At 50.5% G+C, this 27,875-nt stretch overlaps 1 long non-coding RNA gene across 1 annotated transcript in view; it reads left to right on the top strand.

Annotated features, from left to right (window-relative positions):
• LOC138279159 (uncharacterized) overlaps positions 1-27,875 on the top strand; it is a 331,260-nt gene that overhangs the window by 192,493 nt on the left and 110,892 nt on the right. The window lies entirely within an intron of this gene.

The raw sequence follows: 27,875 nt of genomic DNA, 5'->3' as shown, positions 1-27,875 counted from the left end.
CATGGAATGGTAACTTTTTCTGTTCCTGTACACCTGCTCCCTGTCTCTTGGGGGAACCAAAGCCACATGGGTCCCATCAATGGCACCAATGACGTTGGGAATATGTCCAAGGGCATAGAAATCACCCTTCACTGTAGCCAATTCGCCCACCTCAGGGAAAAGGATGTAGCTCCTCATGTATTTCATCAGGGCAGACAACACTCTGGATAACACCTTCGAAAACATGGGCTGAGACATCCCAGAAGCAATTCCCACTGTTGTCTGAAATGACCCACTTGCCAAGAAATGGAGTACTGACAGGACCTGCACCAGAGTGGGAATCCCTGTGGGTTGGCGGATGGGGGACATCAGGTCGGGCTCCAGCTGGGCACACAGTTCATGTATAGTGGCACGGTCAAGCCGGTAGGTCAGGATAATGTGGCGTGCTTCCATTGTCGACAGGTCCACCAGCGGTCTGTACACGGGAGGATTCCTCCTTCTCCTCGCCAAACCCAGCGGACGGTGCCTAGGAAGAACAACATGGAGCACACAGTCAAGCAACCCACAGGTACGTACTCACAGCTTGCACAGTAAACGATTCTCTATGCAGTGAATGGCGTGTATGAGTGGCTATGCAAGGCCTAGGCCTGTGTGACGCAGTTGAAATTGAGCCATGTGGACCCTCGAAATGGCGGCTGCCTGACCTGTGAAGTGTGACAATGGGATGTGAGGTCAATGCGCTGGCGTGGCACACCGCGGCGGTCGGCGGTCGAAGACCGCGGCGCGAAGCCGCATTGGTTAACATTGAAGCCTATGGGTTTCAGGAGCCAATGTTCCTCTGCCTGTCCCACCCACACATCAGACCAGCCTGCACACACCTCAACACCCAAGAGCAGCTCATCCAAACATAAGCACCACAGATCACGCACACATTCACCCAAGCAACATTCCGATGCAGACATGCTAACAGTCACTTCCACCTCTGTGACCCCCACCTCCTCGTCTCCCTCCTCCCTCCCTGTGACGTCTATACTCACACCTTCATTCACCTCACCATCAGCCAGTGTTTCCATCACTAGCACACCCACCAGAACAGTCCGCACACGTGCAGTCACCACCCCCACTGCCATTTGCACGTCCCCTGTGTCCTCTCCCACTGTGTCTGTCACCCCCTCTTCCACACCACACAAACGCAGCCACCCACCCACCCAACAGCCATCCACCTCACGACAGCCTATCCCTCCTGCACCTGCACCCAACGACAGCAAACGTGACTCACCTACAACCACATCCTCTCCCTCCACTCCCATTCCCACTGTACCTATCACTCTCCATTGTCCCAAGAAAATCTATCTCTCTACTGCTACCTTCTTTCCTGACCCTGAGCCCCCCCCTCCTTCTCATCGGGGTAAAAAGAGCACCTCAGCCACCACCAGCCCTGCAGCCCCCTTGACAAGGGTGCAGGGGTATTGGAGCCCACCAGCCCGCATGTCTGGATCTTCGCCCAGCAGCAAGGGGACAGGCAGCCCACCCCCTGGGAAGAGGAACAGAAGGCGGAAGGGCCGCCGCAGGAGCCCGGGTTCTATATCCCCCCAGGACACTAGCCAGCCACCGTCAACAGCCACAGCTCCAAAGGGAGGAAAGGGCCACAGACTCCCGACTAAGGAGGGCAAGGGCAGCAAGGCGGAGAAGTCAGGCAGCAGGCCTGCTGCCCATGGAGGACCCGTCACAGCTGCCCAGGAGGAGCCCACAACCCCCATAGCCGCTGCCCAGGGAGGAACCGTCACAGCTGCCCAGGGAGAGCCCACCACCCCCATAGCCGCTGCCCAGGGAGGACCCAGCCCAGCTGGCCAGGAGGGCCCCACCACCCACAGCCCAGGTGGGCATTGAAGGAGCACCATCCCCGCTGCCCAGGAGGGCACCACCAGGCAATGAGCAGTTGGCCATAGAATGGCCGCCGTCTCCAGCACCGCTCCGCTGGGGACCGCCGTCTCAAGAACCGCTGAACTGGGCCCTTCAAGGCAAGAACCGCTGAACTGGGCCCCACCGGCTCCAGCACCGCTCCGCTGGGGACCGCCGTCTCAAGAACCGCTGAACTGGGCCCTTCAAGGCAAGAACCGCTGAACTGGGCCCCGCCGTCTCCAGCACCGCTCCGCTGGGGACCGCCGTCTCAAGAACCGCTGAACTGGGCCCTTCAAGGCAAGAACCGCTGAACTGGGCCCCGCCGGCTCCAGCACCGCTCCGCTGGGGACCGCCGTCTCAAGAACCGCTGAACTGGGCCCTTCAAGGCAAGAACCACTGAACTGGGCCCTTCAAGGCAAGAACCGCTGAACTGGGCCCTTCAAGGCAAGAACCGCTGAACTGGGCCCTTCAAGGCAAGAACCGCTGAACTGGGCCCTTCCAGGCAAGAACCGCTGAACTGGGCCCTTCAAGGCAAGAACCGCTGAACTGGGCCCTTCCAGGCAAGAACCGCTGGCCCTTTGGCAGACGTGGCAGGGCAGGATCTGTTTCGGGCAGGGCTGCAGGATGTCCTCTGGCCAACATGCCTCCTCCAGTGGCAGTGGAGTCTGTTATGGACTGTTTGGACTGTGGCTTTGCACTCCCCAGGATGGCCCAGTGGGCAGGCCACCCACTGTATGGACTGTATGGACTGTGGCTTTGCTCTCCCCAGGATGGCCCAGTGGGCAGGCCACCCACTGTATGGACTGTATGGACTGTGGCTTTGCTCTCCCCAGGATGGCCCAGTGGGCAGGCCACCCACTGTATGGACTGTATGGACTGTGGCTTTGCTCTCCCCAGGATGGCCCAGTGGGCAGGCCACCCACTGTATGGACTGTATGGACTGTGGCTTTGCTCTCCCCAGGATGGCCCAGTGGGCAGGCCACCCACTGTATGGACTGTATGGACTGTGGCTTTGCACTCCCCAGGATGGCCCAGTGGGCAGGCCACCCACTGTATGGACTGTATGGACTGTGGCTTTGCTCTCCCCAGGATGGCCCAGTGGGCAGGCCACCTACTGCATGGACTGTATGGACTGTGGCTTTGCTCTCCCCAGGATGGGCCAGTGTTCATGGAGTCCCCTCGTGGATCTGGCGTCGTGTACTCAAGTGGCTGAGGTGCCCCCCCTTCCCTTCCCCCTGAGGTGCCTGTCCTTTTTTCTTTCTGATGCCCCTGCAGTGTTCTCTCCGTGGAGTTCTTGTCGTGGGACTGGGCCTTGCCCCTTTGCTCAGGACCCCTGTGGTCCACGGACAGTGGTTGGACTACATATAGTTGATGTATATATTTTGTACATAGTTTATTTATTTATTTGGATTACTGCTGTCCATTTTTCAATATATCTGCCCGTTTAGGATCTCTTCTTTTGGTCTTTGCATTATTTCGGAGGGGGGGGGTTGTGGGTTGTGACAGTGATCTGTGGGAATGCATTGATGTGTGTGTTGTAGTGGGTGTGGGTGGGTGGGTGTGTGCCGGTAATCTTTTCCCTCCCCTGTGTCGTAGGTGCAGTACTCACCGATGTCTTCCGCGCCGCCGGGCGTGCTCCTGGTACAGGAGCAGGTATAGGAGTGCGGGGATGACCTGTAACTCGGGTTCCATACTGCCGTAATCTCGCGTGGAGTATGTGGAGGTGAGCGTTTTCCCGTTCGTAGTCTGTTTCCGCCGTGTTTTTATCGGCGGTGCTCCCGCCCCGGAAAAGGTGGTGGATTGGTGGGTCGTGATAGGGTGGGCGGTACATTGTCTGCCGCCTGGCTGTTGGCGGTGACCGCCGCGCTGTTTGTTTGTTCCGCCGTGGCGGTCGGAGTGTTAATGCGGCGGGCTGTGTTGGCGGTTCCCGCCAGGGTCAGAATTGCATATTTTGGACCGCCGGCCTGTTGGCGGGTTGGCCACCGCTTTATCACCGACCGCCAGGGTCAGAATGACCCCCTTAGTCTTTATTTTGAAGTTTTTCTTCACCGGGACGAACCTGCCAGTTGAATCCGACCTCCTGGAGCCCTTGTCCGGATACGCGATGTGGGTTTCCTCGGTGGAGACTTTTACCTTCGGACGTAGTCGTTTTTTCGAGATGAAAATCCTTCGACCGGGGTAAACCTGGATCTTGATCCGACGTCCATGGAGCCCTTCTCGGATACGATGGCTGGGAGGTCCCGGTCAACTTTTTACGTTCGGACTTAGTCTCTTTTTTGGATGTTTTTCTTTACCGGGACGAACCACGAAGTCAGGCTGGGTCACGGTTGAGGCAAGCCGGCTAGAATTTCCGCGGCGGGTCGGTCCCTCTCTGGAGCTTTTTTCCAAAAATTCTCAAATCTTTTCCAAACTTCTGGGGCTTCACCCAGATGTTCTTTTAAGGTTCTTTTGGGGTCCACAGCTCACCCCAAGGGTCCAGAAGTTCTGTGATGGTCCTTGGGGGGTGCGGACTTCAACTCCCAGAATGCACCTGGCGCAAACTCCTTTATGGCCACTGGACAGTGGTCAGCTGGTCGCTTTCTTCAGGAGTTGGTGCAGGGGACTCTGGTTTAGCAATTTTTCACCTGTAGCAAACAGGGAGTCCCTCCTTGAACCAGTTGAAGCCAGGCAAAGTCCTTCTTGTGGTGAAGCCCAAGTGTGCAGCTGGTGCAGTCCTTCTGAGTGCAGGTTCCAGGTGCAGGCCAGGGGTCCAGCAGGGCAGTCCTTCTTCTCCTTAAGTTCTTTCTTCTTGAAATTTGGTGGGGATCTGAGGCGTGGGTGCAGGTCTGCCAGTTTTATCCTTGCTCCTGGGTGAAAAGCAGGGGGGCCCTGGTTCTCCAATCAGGGACAGGGTCGTCCCCCTGTGATGACCACTTCCTGGGAAGTGTGGCAAAAATCCATCCCAGAAGGCAACAGTCTCTAAAAATCCAACATGGATGAATCTGATTTTTGGAGGTTACATCTGGCTGAGCCCACCCACTGGTGTGGCTAAAAATCATAAACACACCCCTCTCCTGCCCTCTCCTAATCTAATCAAGGGGGCACCTAATTGTCTGGGGTGGCAGGATGTGGGGGTGTTGCTGGGTGCTGCAAATGTCCTTCTCTGCCTTTGAAGACCAGTTTGGCAGCCCTCCCCCTTCCTGCCTCACCATCTGCTGAGGGGAGATTCTCTCCCACAAGCACATTCCTTTGTGTGAAGTCAGGCCACTTCACACCTCATCAAGGCAGCCTGGCAGAAGCTGCTGCAGGCTGGCCAATCAGAGCACAGCAGCAAAAACAATGCAGAGCTGAAATTGGCAACTTTTTAGGTAAAGTCTAAACTTTTTACCTGGACAAGTTATATTAAATCCAACAACTGGAAGTTGTGGGATTTATTACAACAATCAATTTGATACCAAATTCTTGGTATGTAACATTTAAGGAGACTTTAACATTTAAAATAAAGTCTGCCCATTCTAGCCTATGAAGGCCATTTACTTCAATGAGGGAAAAACGAATTTGGCTGTTTTTACCTCACCAGGGCTTATAAATCTATTTTTATAAAGTCCCTGCTTATAGTTACATGGCACCCAGCCCTAGGGGCACATAGGGCACACCTTAGGGGTGACTTATATGTAAAAATAAGGTAGTTTAAGACTTTGGAAGTACCTTTAATTCCAAAGTCGAATTTGCATATAACTTTAATTTAAAAGCAGCCAGCAAAGCAGGCCTGCCTTTAAAATGACACTGGGCACCTCAGCAGTGCACCTAGGTGTGCACCACCTATGCTGTGGTCCCTAAACCTACATGTCCTACCATATACTAGGGACTTATAGGTAGGTTAACTTAGCCAATTATAATTAGCCTAATTTGCATATTGATTTTACACAGAGCACAGGCCCTGGGACTGGTTAGCAGTACCCAGGGCACCATCAAAGTCAGGAAAACACCAGCAAAAAGAGGAAAATGGGGGCAAAAAGTTATGGGGCCTCTGCAATCAGCCCTGTTTTCTCACACAACCCCCCCCCAGCCCACACGCCCAGGAGACTCAGCCCAACCCTGGGAGAGTCTTCCTGGCTTGTTAGGCGAGGAAGACAGTGAAGAAAACTGGCTGTCCCTTTGCAGGGCCTACTCTGCCTTATATCCTCCTGTCAGGGTCACTCCCTATGGGTAGTGAAGCCATCCCAACAGTAAAAGGACCCAACTCAAACTGAAACTTTCCTCTAGGGAGGTCTTCCTCCTTTCTCTCTGCCAACTTGGGTAGTGAGGTGCCCACCTCCCCTACTCCAAACTTTGCTAGGGCAACACCTAGCTTACCCAAAGAGGTCACCCAACACTTGAGCAACCCCACCATGACCAATAGGGTCAGGGGGCCTACTTTGCTATTGGCCCTGGGGTCTGCCTCCCAGGCCAAGTACAGTGCTGCCAGGAAGGCTAGCACCCAGCAGAGGCTACTGACAGCTGTCAGTACCCAGAACCACACCCTAAGCTCTCCACTGACAGGTGGCTGAGCTGCTTTAGGGGCATCTTTGGGGCCTGGCACCCCTCTTGCTGTCTAGAGTGGGGGGCTACCACCTCCTGTGGCAGACACCCTCCTTCCACTCTCCCTTCTGTCAGTGCAGGGGCAACACCTTGCATCTGGACAGCTGCCTGACTACTCAGGACTTCCTTGGGGTCATGTGAGGCCTCACCAGTGCCAACTCTGGGCTCCCCCCTTACTGGGGCAGGAGGCCCTTGGCTCCCTGGAACTCTCTTTAAGAGTGGCCTACCCTTCCTTTTCTTCTTTCCTTTTCTTGGGGACCCCTGTCTCCTAACTGTAGGGACTGACTCCCCAGGACTTTGGGTTGGGGGGGCACCCTGGGCGACCACCCCATCTGTGACCAGACTCACCTCTGGGAGGTCATTGCCCAGGATACAATCTAGGGGAAGGTCAGCACTGACTACCACCCTAATCCAGTCAAGGATACCCTCCCTCTCTAGGGGCACTATGGCTACAGGTTTGGAGGTGACCTCCCCTGTGGCTATCCTGACTTTCTTTGTCTTTCCTGGGACATACATGTCTGGGGTCACTAACCGGTCACTCACTATAGTGTGACTGGCACAAGTGTCTCTCAGGCCAGTGGTAGGGATCCCATTCACTTGAATGTGGTGGAAGTGCCTACTCCCACCCTCAGGGATCACCAGCTTATCATCTGGTCCTGTCTCCCAGCTCAATGCTAGGAGGACTTCATCATCTGAGGAATCCTCCTCTATGGCTACACTGGACAGCCCAGTGCTAACCACCTTCTTTGGACAGGCTGCATCTCCTCTGAAGTGACCTGTCTGCTGACAGTCAAAGCAAGCCCTACTGTCCAAGAGCTTTTTTAACCCTGGGTCTAACAGTCTCTGCTGGTCAGAGTGGGAGTGGGATTTACTCTCCTCCTTCTTAGGGTTCTGGGGTACAGAGGGAGTCTCTGTGGTGGGCTTACCACCTCCCTCCTTAGGTTTTTGGGGACCTGTCCCCCCCTTCTTGGAGTCTCCCCCCTGGGACTTGACAACCACCCTGGTTCTCAACCACTCATCAGCTGCCTCCCCTAGTTCTCTAGGGTTGGTCTGCTTAGAGTCCACTAGATGCTGGCGTAACCTTTCTTGGGTACAATTGGTCAAGATGTGCTCTCTCATGATCAGATTGTATAACCCCTCATAAGTATCTACTTTGTTACCAATAATCCAGCCCTCTAGTGCCTTTAGTGAAATGTCCACAAAGTCAACCCAAGACTGGGTACTGACCTTCTGGGTGTCCCTGAACTTCATTCTATATTGCTCTGGGGTCAGACCAAACTTCTTGGCTAAGCACCTTTTCATACTAGGGTATGAATCTGCCTCCTCCCCCCTTAAGGTCAGAAGCCTATCCCTCCCTGAGTTGGGGACCAACTCCCACAAAAGGGAACCCCAGTATTGAGGCCTAACCCTTCTCATTTGGAGTGCCCTCTCAAAGGCCCCCAGCCACTTATCTATGTCATCCCCCTCTACATAAGCAGGAACCACCCCCTTGGGTAATCTGGGGCAAACTCCCCCACCCATGGACACCTCAGCTTCTTTATCGCTGCTTCCATCTCTTTTCTCTTTGCATGCCCACTTTTTCTTTTCTAGGGCCAGCTTCTTTGCTTCCAAAGCTATGTATGCTAGCTGGGCCTCTGTAGGAGGCTGGACTGGCTTGTAGTGAGTACCAAGGGGTACTTGCACCTTGCACCAGGCCCAGTTATCCCTTATTAGTGTATAGGGTGTCTAGCAGCTTAGGCTGATAGATAATGGTAGCTTAGCAGAGCAGCTTAGGCTGAACTAGGAGACGTGTGAAGCTACTACAGTACCACTCAGTGTCATATGCACAATATCATAAGAAAACACAATACACAGTTATACTAAAAATAAAGGTACTTTATTTTTATGACAATATGCCAAAGTATCTTAGAGTGTACCCTCAGTGAGAGGATAGGAAATATACACAAGATATATATACACAATAGCAAAAATATGCAGTATAGTCTTAGAAAACAGTGCAAACAATGTATAGTTACAATAGGATGCAATGGGGAAACATAGGGATAGGGGCAACACAAACCATATACTCCAGAAGTGGAATGCGAACCACGAATGGACCCCAAACCTATGTGACCTTGTAGAGGGTCGCTGGGACTATTAGAAAATAGTGAGAGTTAGAAAAATAACCCTCCCCAAGACCCTGAAAAGTGAGTGCAAAGTGCACTAAAGTTCCCCTAAGGACAAAATAGTCGTGTTAGAGGGAAAATGCAAGGAAAACACAAATCAGCAATGCAACAACGATGGATTCCTGACTGAGGGTACCTGTGGAACAAGGGGACCAAGTCCAAAAGTCACAAGCAGCTCGGAGATGGGCAGATGCCCAAGAAATGCCAGCGGTTGGTGCAAAGAAGCTCTTACTAGGCTGAAGAACTGTGAATACTGCAGGAACGACAAGGGCTAGAGACTTCCCCTTTGGAGGATGGATCCCCCACGCCTTGGAGAGTCGTGCAGAAGTGTTTTCCCGCCAGATGGACGCCAACAAGCCTTGCTACACGCAAATCGTGCGTTTGGCGTTTTTGGACGCTGCTGGGGCCCAGGAGGGACCTGGAGGTCGCAAATTGGACCTGCAGAGAGAGGGGACGTCGAGCAAGACAAAGAGCCCTCACTGAATCAGGTAGCACCCGGAGAAGTTCCAGAAACAGGCACTACGAGGATGCGTGAAACGGTGCTCGCTGAAGTTGCACAAAGGAGTCCCACGTCGCCGGAGACCAACTTAGAAAGTCGTGCAATGCAGGTTAGAGTGCCGTGGACCCAGGCTTGGCTGTGCACGAAGGATTTCCGCCGGAAGTGCACAGGGGCCGGAGTAGCTTGCAAAGTCGCGGTTCCCAGCAATGCAGCCCAGCGAGGTGAGGCAAGGACTTACCTCCACCAAACTTGGGCTGAAGAGTCACTGGACTGTGGGGGTCACTTGGACAGCGTCGCTGGATTCGAGGGACCTCGCTCGTCGTGCTGAGAGGAGACCCAAGGGACCGGTAATGCAGCTTTTTGGTGCCTGCGGTTGCAGGGGGAAGATTCCGTCGACCCACGGGAGATTTCTTCGGAGCTTCTGGTGCAGAGAAGAGGCAGGCTACCCCCACAGCATGCACAAGCAGGAATACAGTCGAGAAGGCGGCAGGATCAGCGTTACAGAGTTGCAGTAGTCGTCTTTGCTACTATGTTGCAGGTTTGCAGGCTTCCAGCGCGGTCAGCGGTCGATTCCTTATCAGAAGGTGAAGAGAGAGATGCAGAGGAACTCGGCTGAGCTCATGCATTCGTTATCTAAAGTTTCCCCAGAGACAGAGACCCTAAATAGCCAGAAAAGAGGGTTTGGCTACCTAGGAGAGAGGAAAGGCTACTAACACCTGAAGGAGCCTATCAGCAGGAGTCTCTGACGTCACCTGGTGGCACTGGCCACTCAGAGCAGTCCAGTGTGCCAGCAGCACCTCTGTTTCCAAGATGGCAGAGGTCTGGAGCACACTGGAGGAGCTCTGGACACCTCCCAGGGGAGGTGCAGGTCAGGGGAGTGGTCACTCCCCTTTCCTTTGTCCAGTTTCGCGCCAGAGCAGGGGCTAAGGGGTCCCTGAACCGGTGTAGACTGGCTTATGCAGAATTGGGCACATCTGTGCCCAAGAAAGCATTTCCAGAGGCTGGGGGAGGCTACTCCTCCCCTGCCTTCACACCATTTTCCAAAGGGAGAGGGTGTCACACCCTCTCTCAGAGGAAGTTCTTTGTTCTGCCATCCTGGGCCAGGCCTGGCTGGACCCCAGGAGGGCAGCTGCCTGTCTGAGGGGTTGGCAGCAGCAGCAGCTGCAGTGAAACCCCAGGAAGGGCAGTCTGGCAGTACCAGGGTCTGTGCTACAGACCACTGGGATCATGGAATTGTACCAACAATGCCAGGATGGCATAGAGGGGGCAATTCCATGATCATAGACATGTTACATGGCCATATTCGGAGTTACCATGGTGAAGCTACATATAGGTAGTGACCTATATGTAGTGCACGCGTGTAATGGTGTCCCCGCACTCACAAAGTTCAGGGAATTGGCTCTGAACAATGTGGGGGCACCTTGGCTAGTGCCAGGGTGCCCTCACACTAAGTAACTTTGCACCTAACCTTTACCAGGTAAAGGTTAGACATATAGGTGACTTATAAGTTACTTAAGTGCAGTGTAAAATGGCTGTGAAATAACGTGGACGTTATTTCACTCAGGCTGCAGTGGCAGGCCTGTGTAAGAATTGTCAGAGCTCCCTATGGGTGGCAAAAGAAATGCTGCAGCCCATATGGATCTCCTGGAACCCCAATACCCTGTGGACCTTAGTACCATATAATAGGGATTTATAAGGGTGTTCCAGTAAGCCAATGTAAATTGGTAAAAATGGTCACTAGCCTGTTAGTGACAATTTGAAAGTAATGAGAGAGCATAACCACTGAGGTTCTGATTAGCAGAGCCTCAGTGAGACAGTTAGGCACCACACAGGGAACATATACATGCACACCTATGAGCACTGGGGCCCTGTGTGACAGGGTCCCAGTGACACATACATATAGGCCACAAACCTATGAGCACTGGGGTCCTGACTAGCAGGATCCCAGTGACACATAACAACCATACTGAAAACATGGTGTTTTCACTATGAGCACTGAGGCCTGGCTATCAGGATCCCAGTGAGACAGTGAAAACAGTGAAAAACACCCTGACATACACTCACAAACAGGCCAAAAGTGGGGGTAACAAGGCTAGAAAGAGGCTACCTTCTCACACAACCCCCCCCCAAACGAAGGACAATAAGGCTAACCTTGGCCAGTTTAGACTTTATTGTCTAAGTGGTGATAAGTAGAGAGTAGCTCTGCAATAGACTGGTTACTCCCTTTATCATCCACTATATGGTTACTTCCCTGTGGGGATGTAAACCACCCTGTTTGAAGTTTTTTAGCTAAGCAACAATGTGAAGATGTATTTTCAGAGTTTCTATCAGTAAGTTTTAGTTTAGAGCAGTGGGAATTGTCCACTGAACCTATTTGTAGTGATGGAAATGCCAGACAGGGATGCTGTCTCAGAAAAGCCATAGCTGGGCAAAAACTTTGTCCATATGGCTGGAAGAGAGAACAGGGATGCTGTTTCTCTTGGGTTGGAGCAGGGCAGGGATGCTGTCCTATCAGCTCCACACTAGGGCAGGGATGCTGTCCTAAGTGTTGTGAGGTAGTGCAGGGTTTCTGCACTAAAGTTTCTCTGGGAGGGTTGGAGGGATGCTCCATGTTAACTAAAATGGTGCTGTTTTTCTCACCAATGTTAGTTATCCCACAGAGAGGTACTTCCACCTCAGGGAGTCCAGCTTTGCCAGCTGATGATTCCCTTGGAACAGGTGCCACCCCAGGAGAGGTTTCTCCCACCACAGGAATAGTATCCTGAATGGTAGGGTGGTTAGGGGATACTGTGATACCCTTTTTACCTGTTGATGGAGAGGGATCCTGAGTTTTCAGGCCTTCTCTCCTTTGCTTTTTCATTTCACTTGAAATGAGAGGGAACAATTCCTCAGGGATGCCCAGCATGGTTGCATGGGCATAAAACTCTACATCAGCCCAACCTGAGGCCTCTAGGTCATTACCTAAGAGACAATCTACAGGTAAGCTAGGTGATACCACCACCTGCTTAGGGCCAGTAACTCCACCCCAACTAAACTGAATTATAGCTAAGGGAAGAAACTTAGTGGAGTTATGGACATCAATAATCTTATACTGTTGTCCAATGATGTGTTGTTCAGGAGGCACTAGGTTTTCAGTCACCAAAGTGAAACTGGCACCTGTGTCCCTGTAGGCCAAGGCCTCAACACCATTTATTGAAACTGTCTGCCTGTACTTATCCATTGTAAGGGGACAAGCAGCCAGTGTGGCAAGGCCAATGCCACTAGGTGTGACAGAAACTGTCTTGGGACTGATTACATCAGTTTCCACTATGGACCCATAAGTGAACCCAACTACACCCTTTGCTTGACTGTTGCCAGCAGTCCCACCACTAGTACCACTACTGCTAGGGGCACTAGAGCTTGATGTATTAGTGGTGGTAGGCTCAGGGGGTTTACCTGGACAGGACTTATCCCCTGGCCTATGGCCTCTATTTTTACACACAAAGCACCAAGGCTTTTTAATGTGTGCAGGTTGGGAAGAAGAGGAAGAATTTGTTTTATCCCCACCCTCTGAAGAGTGTTTAAGATTTGAAGTGGGATCTTTGGTTTTACCCTTATCCCCATGCTTATCTTGAGATTTTTCACCATCTTTCTTCTTATTGCCATCTTTGTCACCCCCTGTATGAACTTTTCTGTTCACCCTTGTTCTGACCCATTTGTCTGCCTTCTTTCCCAATTCTTGGGGAGAGGTCAGATCAGAGTCTACCAGGTACTGGTGCAACAAATCAGACACACAATTATTAAGTATATGCTCTCTCAGGATTGTGTTATACAGGCTTTCATAATCAGTAACTTTACTGCCATGTAACCACCCCTCCAAGGCCTTCACTGAATGGTCAATGAAATCAACCCAGTCTTGTGAAGACTCCTTTTTGGTCTCTCTGAACTTTATCCTGTACTGTTCAGTGGTTAAGCCATAACCATCCAGGAGTGCATTCTTAAGAACTTGGAGATTATTAGCATCATTTTCTTTTACAGTAAGGAGCCTATCCCTACCTTTTCCACTAAATGATAGCCATAGGATAGCAGCCCACTGCTTTTGAGGGACATCCTGTACAGCACAGGCCCTCTCAAGTGCAGCAAACCACTTGTTAATGTCATCCCCCTCCTTATAAGGGGGAACTATCTTGTGCAGATTCCTTGAATCATGCTCTTTTGCAGGATGACTATGGGGAATACTGCTGCTGCCACCATGGGTATCTAAACCCAACTTCTGTCTTTCCCTCTCTATTTCTAAAGACTGTCTATCCAAATCCAGCTGTTGCTTCTTGAGCTTCAGTCTGGTTTGTTCCACTCTCAATCTATTGAGCTCCCTTTCTAACAATCTGTCATCAGGGTGGGTGGGAGGGACATTTCTAGATACAGAGGTATGATGGGAATGAACAGAAGGAGACCTGTCCCTTACAGAGGGCACCCTAACAGCTTGGCTACCAGCATAATGTGAGAGCACACCATCAGTATGGTGTGATTCAACCTCTGTACCAACTATGCTAGACTGTCTAGTAATGGGCAGGCTGAGAAGTTTCTTTCCTGAACCTTTTCCTGGGGGAGTCCCTGGATCAGATTGAGAACCATTAGCTACTTTTTCTACAGATTGGGCACTTATGGCCTTATCCTGTACTCTAAGCATATTAATTAACAGTTCTAAGGAAGGATTCTTCCCTACACTCAAACCTCTCTCTATGCAGAGACTCCTTGCTCCTTTCCAGCTAAGGTGATCATATGCAAGTTTGGACAGTTCAACATTTTTTCCTGTGCCAGACATTTTTTAGAGAGAGTTAAAGTGATAGAAAAAGAGAAAAAAGTTTTCAGAACTTTTTTGGAAAGACAGAAAAACTTTTTTAAACTTTTAAGAACTTTTTGAAAGTTTTGAAGTACTTTTCAGCACTTAGAAAAGAGTGACAAGAGGAAATGCAAAACTTTTTGGCTATGTGTATATACTCTGACCTTGTTTTGTATATTTTTCTCTTATGAAAAGTACAATGACAAGAGTGGTAAGTAGTCTCAAGCACTTATCCCACCACTGCACAACCAATGTAGGAGGCTGGACTGGCTTGTAGTGAGTACCAAGGGGTACTTGCACCTTGCACCAGGCCCAGTTATCCCTTATTAGTGTATAGGGTGTCTAGCAGCTTAGGCTGATAGATAATGGTAGCTTAGCAGAGCAGCTTAGGCTGAACTAGGAGACGTGTGAAGCTACTACAGTACCACTCAGTGTCATATGAACAATATCATAAGAAAACACAATACAAAGTTATACTAAAAATAAAGGTACTTTATTTTTATGACAATATGCCAAAGTATCTTAGAGTGTACCCTCAGTGAGAGGATAGGAAATATACACAAGATATATATACACAATAGCAAAAATATGCAGTATAGTCTTAGAAAACAGTGCAAACAATGTATAGTTACAATAGGATGCAATGGGGAAACATAGGGATAGGGGCAACACAAACCATATACTCCAGAAGTGGAATGCGAACCACGAATGGACCCCAAACCTATGTGACCTTGTAGAGGGTCGCTGGGACTATTAGAAAATAGTGAGAGTTAGAAAAATAACCCTCCCCAAGACCCTGAAAAGTGAGTGCAAAGTGCACTAAAGTTCCCCTAAGGACAAAATAGTCGTGTTAGAGGGAAAATGCAAGGAAAACACAAATCAGCAATGCAACAACGATGGATTCCTGACTGAGGGTACCTGTGGAACAAGGGGACCAAGTCCAAAAGTCACAAGCAGCTCGGAGATGGGCAGATGCCCAAGAAATGCCAGCGGTTGGTGCAAAGAAGCTCTTACTAGGCTGAAGAACTGTGAATACTGCAGGAACGACAAGGGCTAGAGACTTCCCCTTTGGAGGATGGATCCCCCACGCCTTGGAGAGTCTTGCAGAAGTGTTTTCCCGCCGGATGGATGCCAACAAGCCTTGCTACACGCAAATCGTGCGTTTGGCGTTTTTGGACGCTGCTGGGGCCCAGGAGGGACCAGGAGGTCGCAAATTGGACCTGCAGAGAGAGGGGACGTCGAGCAAGACAAAGAGCCCTCACTGAATCAGGTAGCACCCGGAGAAGTGCCAGAAACAGGCACTACGAGGATGCGTGAAACGGTGCTCGCCGAAGTTGCACAAAGGAGTCCCACGTCGCCGGAGACCAACTTAGAAAGTCGTGCAAAGCAGGTTAGAGTGCCGTGGACCCAGGCTTGGCTGTGCACGAAGGATTTCTGCCGGAAGTGCACAGGGGCCGGAGTAGCTTGCAAAGTCGCGGTTCCCAGCAATGCAGCCCAGCGAGGTGAGGCAAGGACTTACCTCCACCAAACTTGGGCTGAAGAGTCACTGGACTGTGGGGGTCACTTGGACAGCGTCGCTGGATTCGAGGGACCTCGCTCGTCGTGCTGAGAGGAGACCCAAGGGACCAGTAATGCAGCTTTTTGGTGCCTGCGGTTGCAGGGGGAAGATTCCGTCGACCCACGGGAGATTTCTTCGGAGCTTCTGGTGCAGAGAAGAGGCAGGCTACCCCCACAGCATGCACAAGCAGGAATACAGTCGAGAAGGCGGCAGGATCAGCGTTACAGAGTTGCAGTAGTCGTCTTTGCTACTATGTTGCAGGTTTGCAGGCTTCCAGCGCGGTCAGCGGTCGATTCCTTATCAGAAGGTGAAGAGAGAGATGCAGAGGAACTCGGCTGAGCTCATGCATTCGTTATCTAAAGTTTCCCCAGAGACAGAGACCCTAAATAGCCAGAAAAGAGGGTTTGGCTACCTAGGAGAGAGGAAAGGCTACTAACACCTGAAGGAGCCTATCAGCAGGAGTCTCTGACGTCACCTGGTGGCACTGGCCACTCAGAGCAGTCCAGTGTGCCAGCAGCACCTCTGTTTCCAAGATGGCAGAGGTCTGGAGCACACTGGAGGAGCTCTGGACACCTCCCAGGGGAGGTGCAGGTCAGGGGAGTGGTCACTCCCCTTTCCTTTGTCCAGTTTCGCGCCAGAGCAGGGGCTAAGGGGTCCCTGAACCGGTGTAGACTGGCTTATGCAGAATTGGGCACATCTGTGCCCAACAAAGCATTTCCAGAGGCTGGGGGAGGCTACTCCTCCCCTGCCTTCACACCATTTTCCAAAGGGAGAGGGTGTCACACCCTCTCTCAGAGGAAGTTCTTTGTTCTGCCATCCTGGGCCAGGCCTGGCTGGACCCCAGGAGGGCAGCTGCCTGTCTGAGGGGTTGGCAGCAGCAGCAGCTGCAGTGAAACCCCAGGAAGGGCAGTCTGGCAGTACCAGGGTCTGTGCTACAGACCACTGGGATCATGGAATTGTACCAACAATGCCAGGATGGCATAGAGGGGGCAATTCCATGATCATAGACATGTTACATGGCCATATTCGGAGTTACCATGGTGAAGCTACATATAGGTAGTGACCTATATGTAGTGCACGCGTGTAATGGTGTCCCCGCACTCACAAAGTTCAGGGAATTGGCTCTGAACAATGTGGGGGCACCTTGGCTAGTGCCAGGGTGCCCTCACACTAAGTAACTTTGCACCTAACCTTTACCAGGTAAAGGTTAGACATATAGGTGACTTATAAGTTACTTAAGTGCAGTGTAAAATGGCTGTGAAATAACGTGGACGTTATTTCACTCAGGCTGCAGTGGCAGGCCTGTGTAAGAATTGTCAGAGCTCCCTATGGGTGGCAAAAGAAATGCTGCAGCCCATAGGGATCTCCTGGAACCCCAATACCCTGGGTACCTCAGTACCATATACTAGGGAATTATAAGGGTGTTCCAGTAAGCCAATGTAAATTGGTAAAAATGGTCACTAGCCTGTTAGTGACAATTTGAAAGTAATGAGAGAGCATAACCACTGAGGTTCTGATTAGCAGAGCCTCAGTGAGACAGTTAGGCACCACACAGGGAACATATACATGCACACCTATGAGCACTGGGGCCCTGTGTGACAGGGTCCCAGTGACACATACATATAGGCCACAAACCTATGAGCACTGGGGTCCTGACTAGCAGGATCCCAGTGACACATAACAACCATACTGAAAACATGGTGTTTTCACTATGAGCACTGAGGCCTGGCTATCAGGATCCCAGTGAGACAGTGAAAACAGTGAAAAACACCCTGACATACACTCACAAACAGGCCAAAAGTGGGGGTAACAAGGCTGGAAAGAGGCTACCTTCTCACAGCCTCCAGCTCTCTTTCTCTGATGGATGGGTTCTCTCCTCCTGAAATGACCCCCTTCCCACCACTAGCTTTGGGTCTGCCCCTAGTGACTGTATTTACTGAGGACCGTTCTTCCTCATCCTCACTTGGGCTCAGATGCCTTCCCTCCCCTGAGTGGTTAGAGCTTGCATCTTCCCCTCTTTCTCCCTCCTCTGGAGCTTCTTCTGACTCTACCTCTTGGGCCTCAGCCCATGCTGTCAGGGATGTGATTAGGATTTGCTTCCTGAGATCAGTGGTTGCAGGCAACCCTCTTTCAATACACAACCCCCTAAGATGGACTACTGTCAGTGTGGGTAGGCTAGCCAGATCAAGCTCCATGGTTCCCTAGTTTTGTGTCAACAAAAACTTTTTGCAAAAATTGGAAACAAGAATTTAGAAAAATTACAAAAATTCAATAATTGAAATTAATCCAAATTTAAAAATTAAAAACAATTTTTGCACTAGGACAATTTAAAGGATTTTTAATTTGTTTTACCTAAAACTGTAACGTGAGATTGAACACAAGTACAGGATACCGTTGCTGCTTCCAATTATGTTGGAAAATGGGTTATTGGTAGGGCAGGTAGGTACCTACACCTAGCAACAAGCCACTAACCTCCACATAGGTACAGTTAGGTCTCAGTAAATTAATCCCAGCTCAACCCTTGGTAGCTTGGCAACGAGCGTCAAGGCTTAACTTAGGAGACAAAGTGTAAAGCATTCAAATATCACAAAACAGTAATTAAATAAAACACAGGAAACAGTTTAAAAATCCAAAACCAATTTATAAAAATAGTTTATATTTTTATCTTTAAAATGACACAAAAACGATTAAAATCGGTTCAGGGGAACCGGAGATATGAATTTTTAAAGAATTATTACTTTTCTAGCGCTTAGAAACAAAAAGCGCCAATCGGGTCATCTGGTTGCACCTCGACCGGGGCAAAGTCAAACTTTCAGGCCGACCGCGATGGAGCCCTGCTCGGCTACAGGTCGCGGGAGGCCTCGGTTAAAAAGTTACCTTCTGACTTAGAGGGTCATTCTGACCCTGGCGGCCGGTGGCCGCCAGGGCCACCGACCACGGGAGCACCGCCAACAGGCTGGCGGTGCTCCAATGAGCATTCTGACTGCGGCGGTTCAGCCGCGGTCAGAAGCGGAAAGTCGACGGTCTCCCGCTGACTTTCCGCTGCTCTTTGGAATCCTCCATGGCTGCGGAGCGCGCTCCGCAGCCATGAGGATTCTGACCCCCCCTACCGCCATCCAGTTCATGGCGGGAAAGCCGCCATGAACAGGATGGCGGTAGGGGAGGTCGCGGGGCCCCTGGGGGCCCCTGCCGTGCCCATGCCAATGGCCTGGGCACGGCAGGGGCCCCCGTAAGAGGGCCCCGAAAAGTATTTCAGTGTCTGCCTTGCAGACACTGAAATACGCGACGGGTGCCACTGCACCCGTCGCACCTTCCCACTCCGCCGGCTCGATTACGAGCCGGCATCCTCGTGGGAAGGTCGTTTTCCCCTGGGCTGGCGGGCGGTTTTACTGGAACCGCCCGCCAGCCCAGGGGAAAACTCGTAATACCCGCCGCGGTCTTTTGACCGCGGCGCGGTAATTTGGAGGGCGGGATCCTGGCGGGCGGCATCCGCCGCCCGCCAGGGTCATAATGAGGCCCTTAGTCTTTATTTTGAAGTTTTTCTTCACCGGGACGAACCTGCAAGTTGAATCCGACCTCCTGGAGCCCTTGTCCGGATACGCGATGTGGGTTTCCTCGGTGGAGACTTTTACCTTCGGACTTAGTCGTTTTTTCGAGATGAAAATCCTTCGACCGGGGTAAACCTGGATCTTGATCCGACGTCCATGGAGCCCTTCTCGGATACGATGGCTGGGAGGTCCCGGTCAACTTTTTACGTTCAGACTTAGTCTCTTTTTTGGATGTTTTTCTTTACCGGGATGAACCACGAAGTCAGGCCGGGTCGCGGTTGAGGCAAGCCGGCTAGAATTTCCGCGGCGGGTCGGTCCCTCTCTGGAGCTTTTTTCCAAAAATTCTCAAATCTTTTCCAAACTTCTGGGGCTTCACCCAGATGTTCTTTTAAGGTTCTTTTGGGGTCCACAGCTCACCCCAAGGGTCCAGAAGTTCTGTGATGGTCCTTGGGGGGTGCGGACTTCAACTCCCAGAATGCACCTGGCGCAAACTCCTTTTTGGCCACTGGACAGTGGTCAGCTGGTCGCTTTCTTCAGGAGTTGGTGCAGGGGACTCTGGTTTAGCAATGTTTCACCTGTAGCAAACAGGGAGTCCCTCCTTGAACCAGTTGAAGCCAGGCAAAGCCCTTCTTGTGGTGAAGCCCAAGTGTGCAGCTGGTGCAGTCCTTCTGAGTGCAGGTTGCAGGTGCAGGCCAGGGGTCCAGCAGGGCAGTCCTTCTTCTCCTTAAGTTCTTTCTTCTTGAAATTTGGTGGGGATCTGAGGCGTGGGAGCAGGTCTGCCAGTTTTATCCTTGCTCCTGGGTGAAAAGCAGGGGGGCCCTGGTTATCCAATCAGGGACAGGGTCGTCCCCCTGTGATGACCACTGTGAGAAAGTAGCCTCTTTCTAGCCTTGTTACCCCCACTTTTGGCCTGTTTGTGAGTGTATGTCAGGATGTTTGTCACTGTTTTCACTGTCTCACTCTGATCCTGATGGCTAGGCCCCAGTGCTCATAGTGAAAACACTATGTTTTCAGTATGTTTGTTATGTATCACTGGGACCCTGCTAGTCAGGACCCCAGTGCTCATAAGGTTGTGGCCTATATGTATGTGTCACTGGGACCCTGTCACACAGGGCCCCAGTGCTCATAGGTGTGCATGTATGTGTTCCCTGTGTGGTGCCTAACTGTCTCACTGAGGCTCTGCTAACCAGAACCTCAGTGGTTATGCTCTCTCATTTCTTTCCAAATTGTCACTAACAGGCTAGTGACCATTTTTACCAATTTACATTGGCTTACTGGAACACCCTTATAATTCCCTAGTATATGGTACTGAGGTACCCAGGGTATTGGGGTTCCAGGAGATCCCTATGGGCTGCAGCATTTCTCTTGCCACCCATAGGGAGCTCTGACAATTCTTACACAGGCCTGCCACTGCAGCCTGAGTGAAATAACGTCCACGTTATTTCACAGCCATTTTACACTGCACTTAAGTAACTTATAAGTCACCTATATGTCTAACCTTTACCTGGTAAAGGTTAGGTGCAAAGTTACTTAGTGTGTGGGCACCCTGGCACTAGCCAAGGTGCCCCCACATTGTTCAGAGCCAATTCCCTGAACTTTGTGAGTGCGGGGACACCATTACACGCGTGCACTACATATAGGTCACTACCTATATGTAGCTTCACAATGGTAACTCCGAATATGGCCATGTAACATGTCTAAGATCATGGAATTGCCCCCTCTATGCCATCCTGGCATTGTTGGTACAATTCCATGATCAAAGTGGTCTGTAGCACAGACCCTGGTACTGCCAAACTGCCCTTCCTGGGGTTTCACTGCAGCTGCTGCTGCTGCCAACACCTCAGACAGGCATCTGCCCTCCTGGGGTCCAGCCAGGCCTGGCCCAGGATGGCAGAACAAAGAACTTCCTCTGAGAGAGGGTGTGACACCCTCTCCCTTTGGAAAATGGTGTGAAGGCAGGGGAGGAGTAGCCTCCCCCAGCCTCTGGAAATGCTTTGTTGGGCACAGAGGTGCCCAATTCTGCATAAGCCAGTCTACACCGGTTCAGGGACCCCTTAGCCCCTGCTCTGGCGCGAAACTGGACAAAGGAAAGGGGAGTGACCACTCCCCTGACCTGCACCTCCCCTGGGAGGTGTCCAGAGCTCCTCCAGTGTGCTCCAGACCTCTGCCATCTTGGAAACAGAGGTGCTGCTGGCACACTGGACTGCTCTGAGTGGCCAGTGCCACCAGGTGACGTCAGAGACTCCTGCTGATAGGCTCCTTCAGGTGTTAGTAGCCTATCCTCTCTCCTAGGTAGCCAAACCCTCTTTTCTGGCTATTTAGGGTCTCTGTCTCTGGGGAAACTTTAGATAACGAATGCATGAGCTCAGCCGAGTTCCTCTGCATCTCTCTCTTCACCTTCTGATAAGGAAACGACCGCTGACCGCGCTGGAAGCCTGCAAACCTGCAACATAGTAGCAAAGACGACTACTGCAACTCTGTAACGCTGATCCTGCCGCCTTCTCGACTGTTTTCCTGCTTGTGCATGCTGTGGGGGTAGCCTGCCTCCTCTCTGCACCAGAAGCTCCGAAGAAATCTCCCGTGGGTCGACGGAATCTTCCCCCTGCAACCGCAGGCACCAAAAAGCTGCATCACCGGTCCCTTGGGTCTCCTCTCAGCACGACGAGCGAGGTCCCTCGAATCCAGCGACTCTGTCCAAGTGACCCCCATAGTCCAGTGACTCTTCAGCCCAAGTTTGGTGGAGGTAAGTCCTTGCCTCACCTCGCTGGGCTGCATTGCTGGGTACTGCGACTTTGCAGCTACTCCGGCCCCTGTGCACTTCCGGCGGAAATCCTTTGTGCACAGCCAAGCCTGGGTCCACGGCACTCTAACCTGCATTGCACGACTTTCTAAGTTGGTCTCCGGCGACGTGGGACTCCTTTGTGCAACTTCGGCGAGCACCATTTCACACATCCTCGTAGTGCCTATTTCTGGCACTTCTCCGGGTGCTACCTGCTTCAGTGAGGACTCTTTGTCTTGCTCGACGTCCCCTCTCTCTTCAGGTCCAATTTGCGACCTCCTGGTCCCTCCTGGGCCCCAGCAGCGTCCAAAAACGCTAAACGCACGATTTGCGCCTATCAAGGCTTGTTGGCGTCCTTTCGGCAGGAAAACACTTCTGCACGACTCTCCAGGGCGAGAGGGATCCGTCCACTAAAGGGTAAGTCTCTAGCCCTTTTCGTTCCTGCAGAAACCTCAGCTTCTTCTGTCCAGTCGAAGCTTCTTTGCACCCGCAGCTGGCATTTCCTGGGCATCTGCCCATCTCCGACTTGCTTGTGACTTTTGGACTTGGTCCCCTTATTCCACAGGTACCCTAGATTGGAAATCCACAGTTGTTGCATTGCTGGTTTGTGTCTTTCCTGCATTATTCCTCTAACACGACTACTTTGTCCTTAGGGGAACTTTAGTGCACTTTGCACTCACTTTTCAGGGTCTTGGGGAGGGTTATTTTTCTAACTCTCACTATTTTCTAATAGTCCCAGCGACCCTCTACAAGGTCACATAGGTTTGGGGTCCATTCGTGGTTCGCATTCCACTTTTGGAGTATATGGTTTGTGTTGCCCCTATCCCTATGTTTCCCCATTGCATCCTATTGTAACTATACATTGTTTGCACTGTTTTCTAAGACTATACTGCATATTTTTGCTATTGTGTATATATATCTTGTGTATATTTCCTATCCTCTCACTGAGGGTACACTCTAAGATACTTTGGCATATTGTCATAAAAATAAAGTACCTTTATTTTTAGTATAACTGTGTATTGTGTTTTCTTATGATATTGTGCATATGACACTAAGTGGTACTGTAGTAGCTTCACACGTCTCCTAGTTCAGCCTAAGCTGCTCTGCTAAGCTACCATTATCTATCAGCCTAAGCTGCTAGACACCCTATACACTAATAAGGGATAACTGGGCCTGGTGCAAGGTGCAAGTACCCCTTGGTACTCACTACAAGCCAGTCCAGCCTCCTACATTGGTTGTGCAGTGGTGGGATAAGTGCTTTGAGACTACTTACCACTCTTGTCATTGTACTTTTCATAAGAGAAAAATATACAAAACAAGGTCAGTGTATATACACATAGCCAAAAAGTTTTGCATTTCCTCTTTTCACTCTTTTCTAAGTGCTGAAAAGTACTCCTAAACTTTCAAAAAGTTCTTAAAAGTTTAAAAAGTTTTTTTTCTGTCTTTCCAAAAAGTTCTGAAAACTTTTTTCTCTTTTTCTATCACTTTAACTCTCTCTAAAAAATGTCTGGCACAGGCCAAAGTGTTGATCTGTCCAAACTTGCATATGACAACCTTAGCTGGAAAAGAGCAAGGAGTCTCTGTATAGAGAGAGGTTTGAGTGTAGGGAAGAATCCTTCCTTGGAACTGTTACTTAACATGCTTAGAGAACAGGATAAGGCCATAGGTGCCCCATCTGTTGAAAAAGAACCTAATAGTTCCCAATCTGATTCAGGGACTCCCCCAGGAAAAGATTCAGGAAAGAAACTTCCTAGCCTGCCCATTACTAGACAATCTAGCATAGATGGTAATGATGATGAGCCACACCAAATAAATAGTGTTGTCTCACATCATAGCAAAAGCATTTATTCTCACCATACTGGTAGTAATGTTTCTGTAAACCAAGCTGTTAAGTTGGCTTCTGTAAGGGACAGGTCTCCTTCTGTTCATTCCCATCATAGCTCTGTTTCTAGAAATGTCCATCCCACCAACCCTGATGACAGAATGTTAGAGAGGGAACTCAATAAGTTGAGGGTGGAACAAACCAGACTGAAGCTTAAAAAGCAACAGCTGGATTTGGATAGACAGTCTTTTGAATTAGAGAAGGAAAGACAGAAGTTGGGTTTAGATACCCATGGTGGCAGCAGCAGTATTCCCCATAGTCATCCTGCAAAAGAGCATGATTCCAGGAATCTGCACAAGATAGTTCCCCCTTACAAGGAGGGGGATGACATTAACAAGTGGTTTGCTGCACTTGAGAGGGCCTGTGCTGTACAGGACGTCCCTCAAAGGCAGTGGGCTGCTATCCTATGGCTATCATTTAGTGGAAAAGGTAGGGATAGGCTCCTTACTGTGAAAGAAAATGATGCTAATAATTTCCAAGTTCTTAAGAATGCACTCCTGGATGGTTATGGCTTAACCACTGAACAGTACAGGATAAAGTTCAGAGAGACCAAAAAGGAGTCTTCACAAGACTGGGTTGATTTCATTGACCAGGCAGTGAAGGCCTTGGAGGGGTGGTTACATGGCAGTAAAGTTACTGATTATGAAAGCCTGTATAACACAATCCTGAGAGAGCATATACTTAATAATTGTGTGTCTGATTTGTTGCACCAGTACCTGGTAGACTCTGATCTGACCTCTCCCCAAGAATTGGGAAAGAAGGCAGACAAATGGGTCAGAACAAGGGTGAACAGAAAAGTTCATACAGGGGGTGACAAAGATGGCAATAAGAAGAAAGATGGTGAAAAATCTCAAGATAAGCATGGGGATAAGGGTAAAACCAAAGATCCCACTTCAAATCTTAAACACTCTTCAGAGGGTGGGGATAAAACGAATTCTTCCTCTTCTTCCCAACCTGCACACATTAAAAAGCCTTGGTGCTTTGTGTGTAAAAACAGAGGCCATAGGCCAGGGGATAAGTCCTGTCCAGGTAAACCCCCTGAGCCTACCACCACTAATACATCCAGCTCTAGTGCCCCTAGCAGTAGTGGTACTAGTGGTGGGACTGCTGGCAACAGTCAAGTTAAGGGTGTAGTTGGGTTCACTTTTGGGTCCATAGTAGAAACTGGGGTAGTCAGTCCCAAGACAGTTTCTGTCACACCTAGTGGCATTGGCCTTGCCACACTGGCTGCTTGTCCCCTTACAATGGATAAGTACAGGCAGACAGTTTCAATAAATGGTGTTGAGGCCTTGGCCTACAGGGACACAGGTGCCAGTTTCACTTTGGTGACTGAAAACCTAGTGCACCCTGATCAACACATCATTGGACAACAGTATAAGATTATTGATGTCCATAACTCCACTAAGTTTCTTCCCTTAGCTATAATTCAGTTTAGTTGGGGTGGAGTTACTGGCCGTAAGCAGGTGGTGGTATCACCTAGCTTACCTGTAGACTGTCTCTTAGGTAATGACCTAGAGGCCTCAGGTTGGGCTGATGTAGAGTTTTATGCCCATGCAGCCATGCTGGGCATCCCTGAGGAATTGTTCCCTCTCATTTCTTCTGAAATGAAAAAGCGAAAGAGAGAAGGCCTGAAAACTCAGGAACCCTCTCCATCAACAGGTAAAAAGGGTATCACAGTATCCCCTAACCACCCTACCATTCAGGATACCATTCCTGTGGTGGGAGAAACCTTTCCTGGGGTGGCACCTGTTCCAAGGGAATCATCAGTTGGCAAAACTGTACTCCCTGAGGTGGAAGTACCTCTCTGTGGGATAACTAACATTGGTGAGAAAAAGAGCACCATTTTAGTTAACATGGAGCATCCCTCCAACCCTCCCAGAGAAACTTTAGTGCAGAAACTCTGCACTGCCTCACAACACTTAGGACAGCATCCCTGCCCTAGTGTGGAGCTGATAGGACAGCATCCCTGCCCTGCTCCAACCCAAGAGAAACAGCATCCCTGTTCTCTCTTCCAGCCAGATGGACAAAGTTTTTGCCCAGCTATGGCTTTTCTGAGACAGCATCCCTGTCTGGCATTTCCATCACTACAAATAGGTTCAGTGGACAATTCCCACTGCTCTAAACTAAAACTTACTGATAGAAACTCTGAAAATACATCTTCACATTGTTGCTTAGCTAAAAAACTTCAAACAGGGTGGTTTACATCCCCACAGGGAAGTAACCATATAGTGGATGATAAAGGGAGTAACCAGTCTATTGCAGAGCTACTCTCTACTTATCACACTTAGACAATAAAGTCTCAACTGGCCAAGGTTAGCCTTATTGTCCTTCGTTTGGGGGGGGGTTGTGTGAGAAAGTAGCCTCTTTCTAGCCTTGTTACCCCCACTTTTGGCCTGTTTGTGAGTGTATGTCAGGATGTTTGTCACTGTTTTCACTGTCTCACTGGGATCCTGATGGCTAGGCCCCAGTGCTCATAGTGAAAACACTATGTTTTCAGTATGTTTGTTATGTGTCACTGGGACCCTGCTAGTCAGGACCCCAGTGCTCATAAGGTTGTGGCCTATATGTATGTGTCACTGGGACCCTGTCACACAGGGCCCCAGTGCTCATAGGTGTGCATGTATGTGTTCCCTGTGTGGTGCCTAACTGTCTCACTGAGGCTCTGCTAACCAGAACCTCAGTGGTTATGCTCTCTCATTTCTTTCCAAATTGTCACTAACAGGCTAGTGACCATTTTTACCAATTTACATTGGCTTAATGGAACACCCTTATAATTCCCTAGTATATGGTACTGAGGTACCCAGGGTATTGGGGTTCCAGGAGATCCCTATGGGCTGCAGCATTTCTTTTGCCACCCATAGGGAGCTCTGACAATTCTTACACAGGCCTGCCACTGCAGCCTGAGTGAAATAACGTCCACGTTATTTCACAGCCATTTTACACTGCACTTAAGTAACTTATAAGTCACCTATATGTCTAACCTTTACCTGGTAAAGGTTAGGTGCAAAGTTACTTAGTGTGTGGGCACCCTGGCACTAGCCAAGGTGCCCCCACATTGTTCAGAGCCAATTCCCTGAACTTTGTGAGTGCGGGGACACCATTACACGCGTGCACTACATATAGGTCACTACCTATATGTAGCTTCACAATGGTAACTCCGAATATGGCCATGTAACATGTCTAAGATCATGGAATTGCCCCCTCTATGCCATCCTGGCATTGTTGGTACAATTCCATGATCCCAGTGGTCTGTAGCACAGACCCTGGTACTGCCAAACTGCCCTTCCTGGGGTTTCACTGCAGCTGCTGCTGCTGCCAACCCCTCAGACAGGCATCTGCCCTCCTGGGGTCCAGCCAGGCCGGGCCCAGGATGGCAGAACAAAGAACTTCCTCTGAGAGAGGGTGTGACACCCTCTCCCTTTGGAAAATGGTGTGAAGGCAGGGGAGGAGTAGCCTCCCCCAGCCTCTGGAAATGCTTTGTTGGGCACAGAGGTGCCCAATTCTGCATAAGCCAGTCTACACCGGTTCAGGGACCCCTTAGCCCCTGCTCTGGCGCGAAACTGGACAAAGGAAAGGGGAGGGACCACTCCCCTGACCTGCACCTCCCCTGGGAGGTGTCCAGAGCTCCTCCAGTGTGCTCCAGACCTCTGCCATCTTGGAAACAGAGGCGCTGCTGGCACACTGGACTGCTCTGAGTGGCCAGTGCCACCAGGTGACGTCAGAGACTCCTGCTGATAGGCTCCTTCAGATGTTAGTAGCCTATCCTCTCTCCTAGGTAGCCAAACACTCTTTTCTGGCTATTTAGGGTCTCTGTCTCTGGGGAAACTTTAGATAACGAATGCATGAGCTCAGCCGAGTTCCTCTGCATCTCTCTCTTCACCTTCTGATAAGGAAACGACCGCTGACCGAGCTGGAAGCCTGCAAACCTGCAACATAGTAGCAAAGACGACTACTGCAACTCTGTAACGCTGATCCTGCCATCTTCTCGACTGTTTTCCTGCTTGTGCATGCTGTGGGGGTAGCCTGCCTCCTCTCTGCACCAGAAGCTCCGAAGAAATCTCCCGTGGGTCGACGGAATCTTCCCCCTGCAACCGCAGGCACCAAAAAGCTGCATCACCGGTCCCTTGGGTCTCCTCTCAGCACAACGAGCGAGGTCCCTCGAATCCAGCGACTCTGTCCAA

The sequence above is a fragment of the Pleurodeles waltl genome, unplaced genomic scaffold, assembly GCF_031143425.1.
Source record: "Pleurodeles waltl isolate 20211129_DDA unplaced genomic scaffold, aPleWal1.hap1.20221129 scaffold_68, whole genome shotgun sequence".
NCBI classification, from domain to species: Eukaryota; Metazoa; Chordata; class Amphibia; order Caudata; family Salamandridae; genus Pleurodeles; species Pleurodeles waltl.
This window is presented reverse-complemented; position numbering and strand designations above follow the sequence as displayed.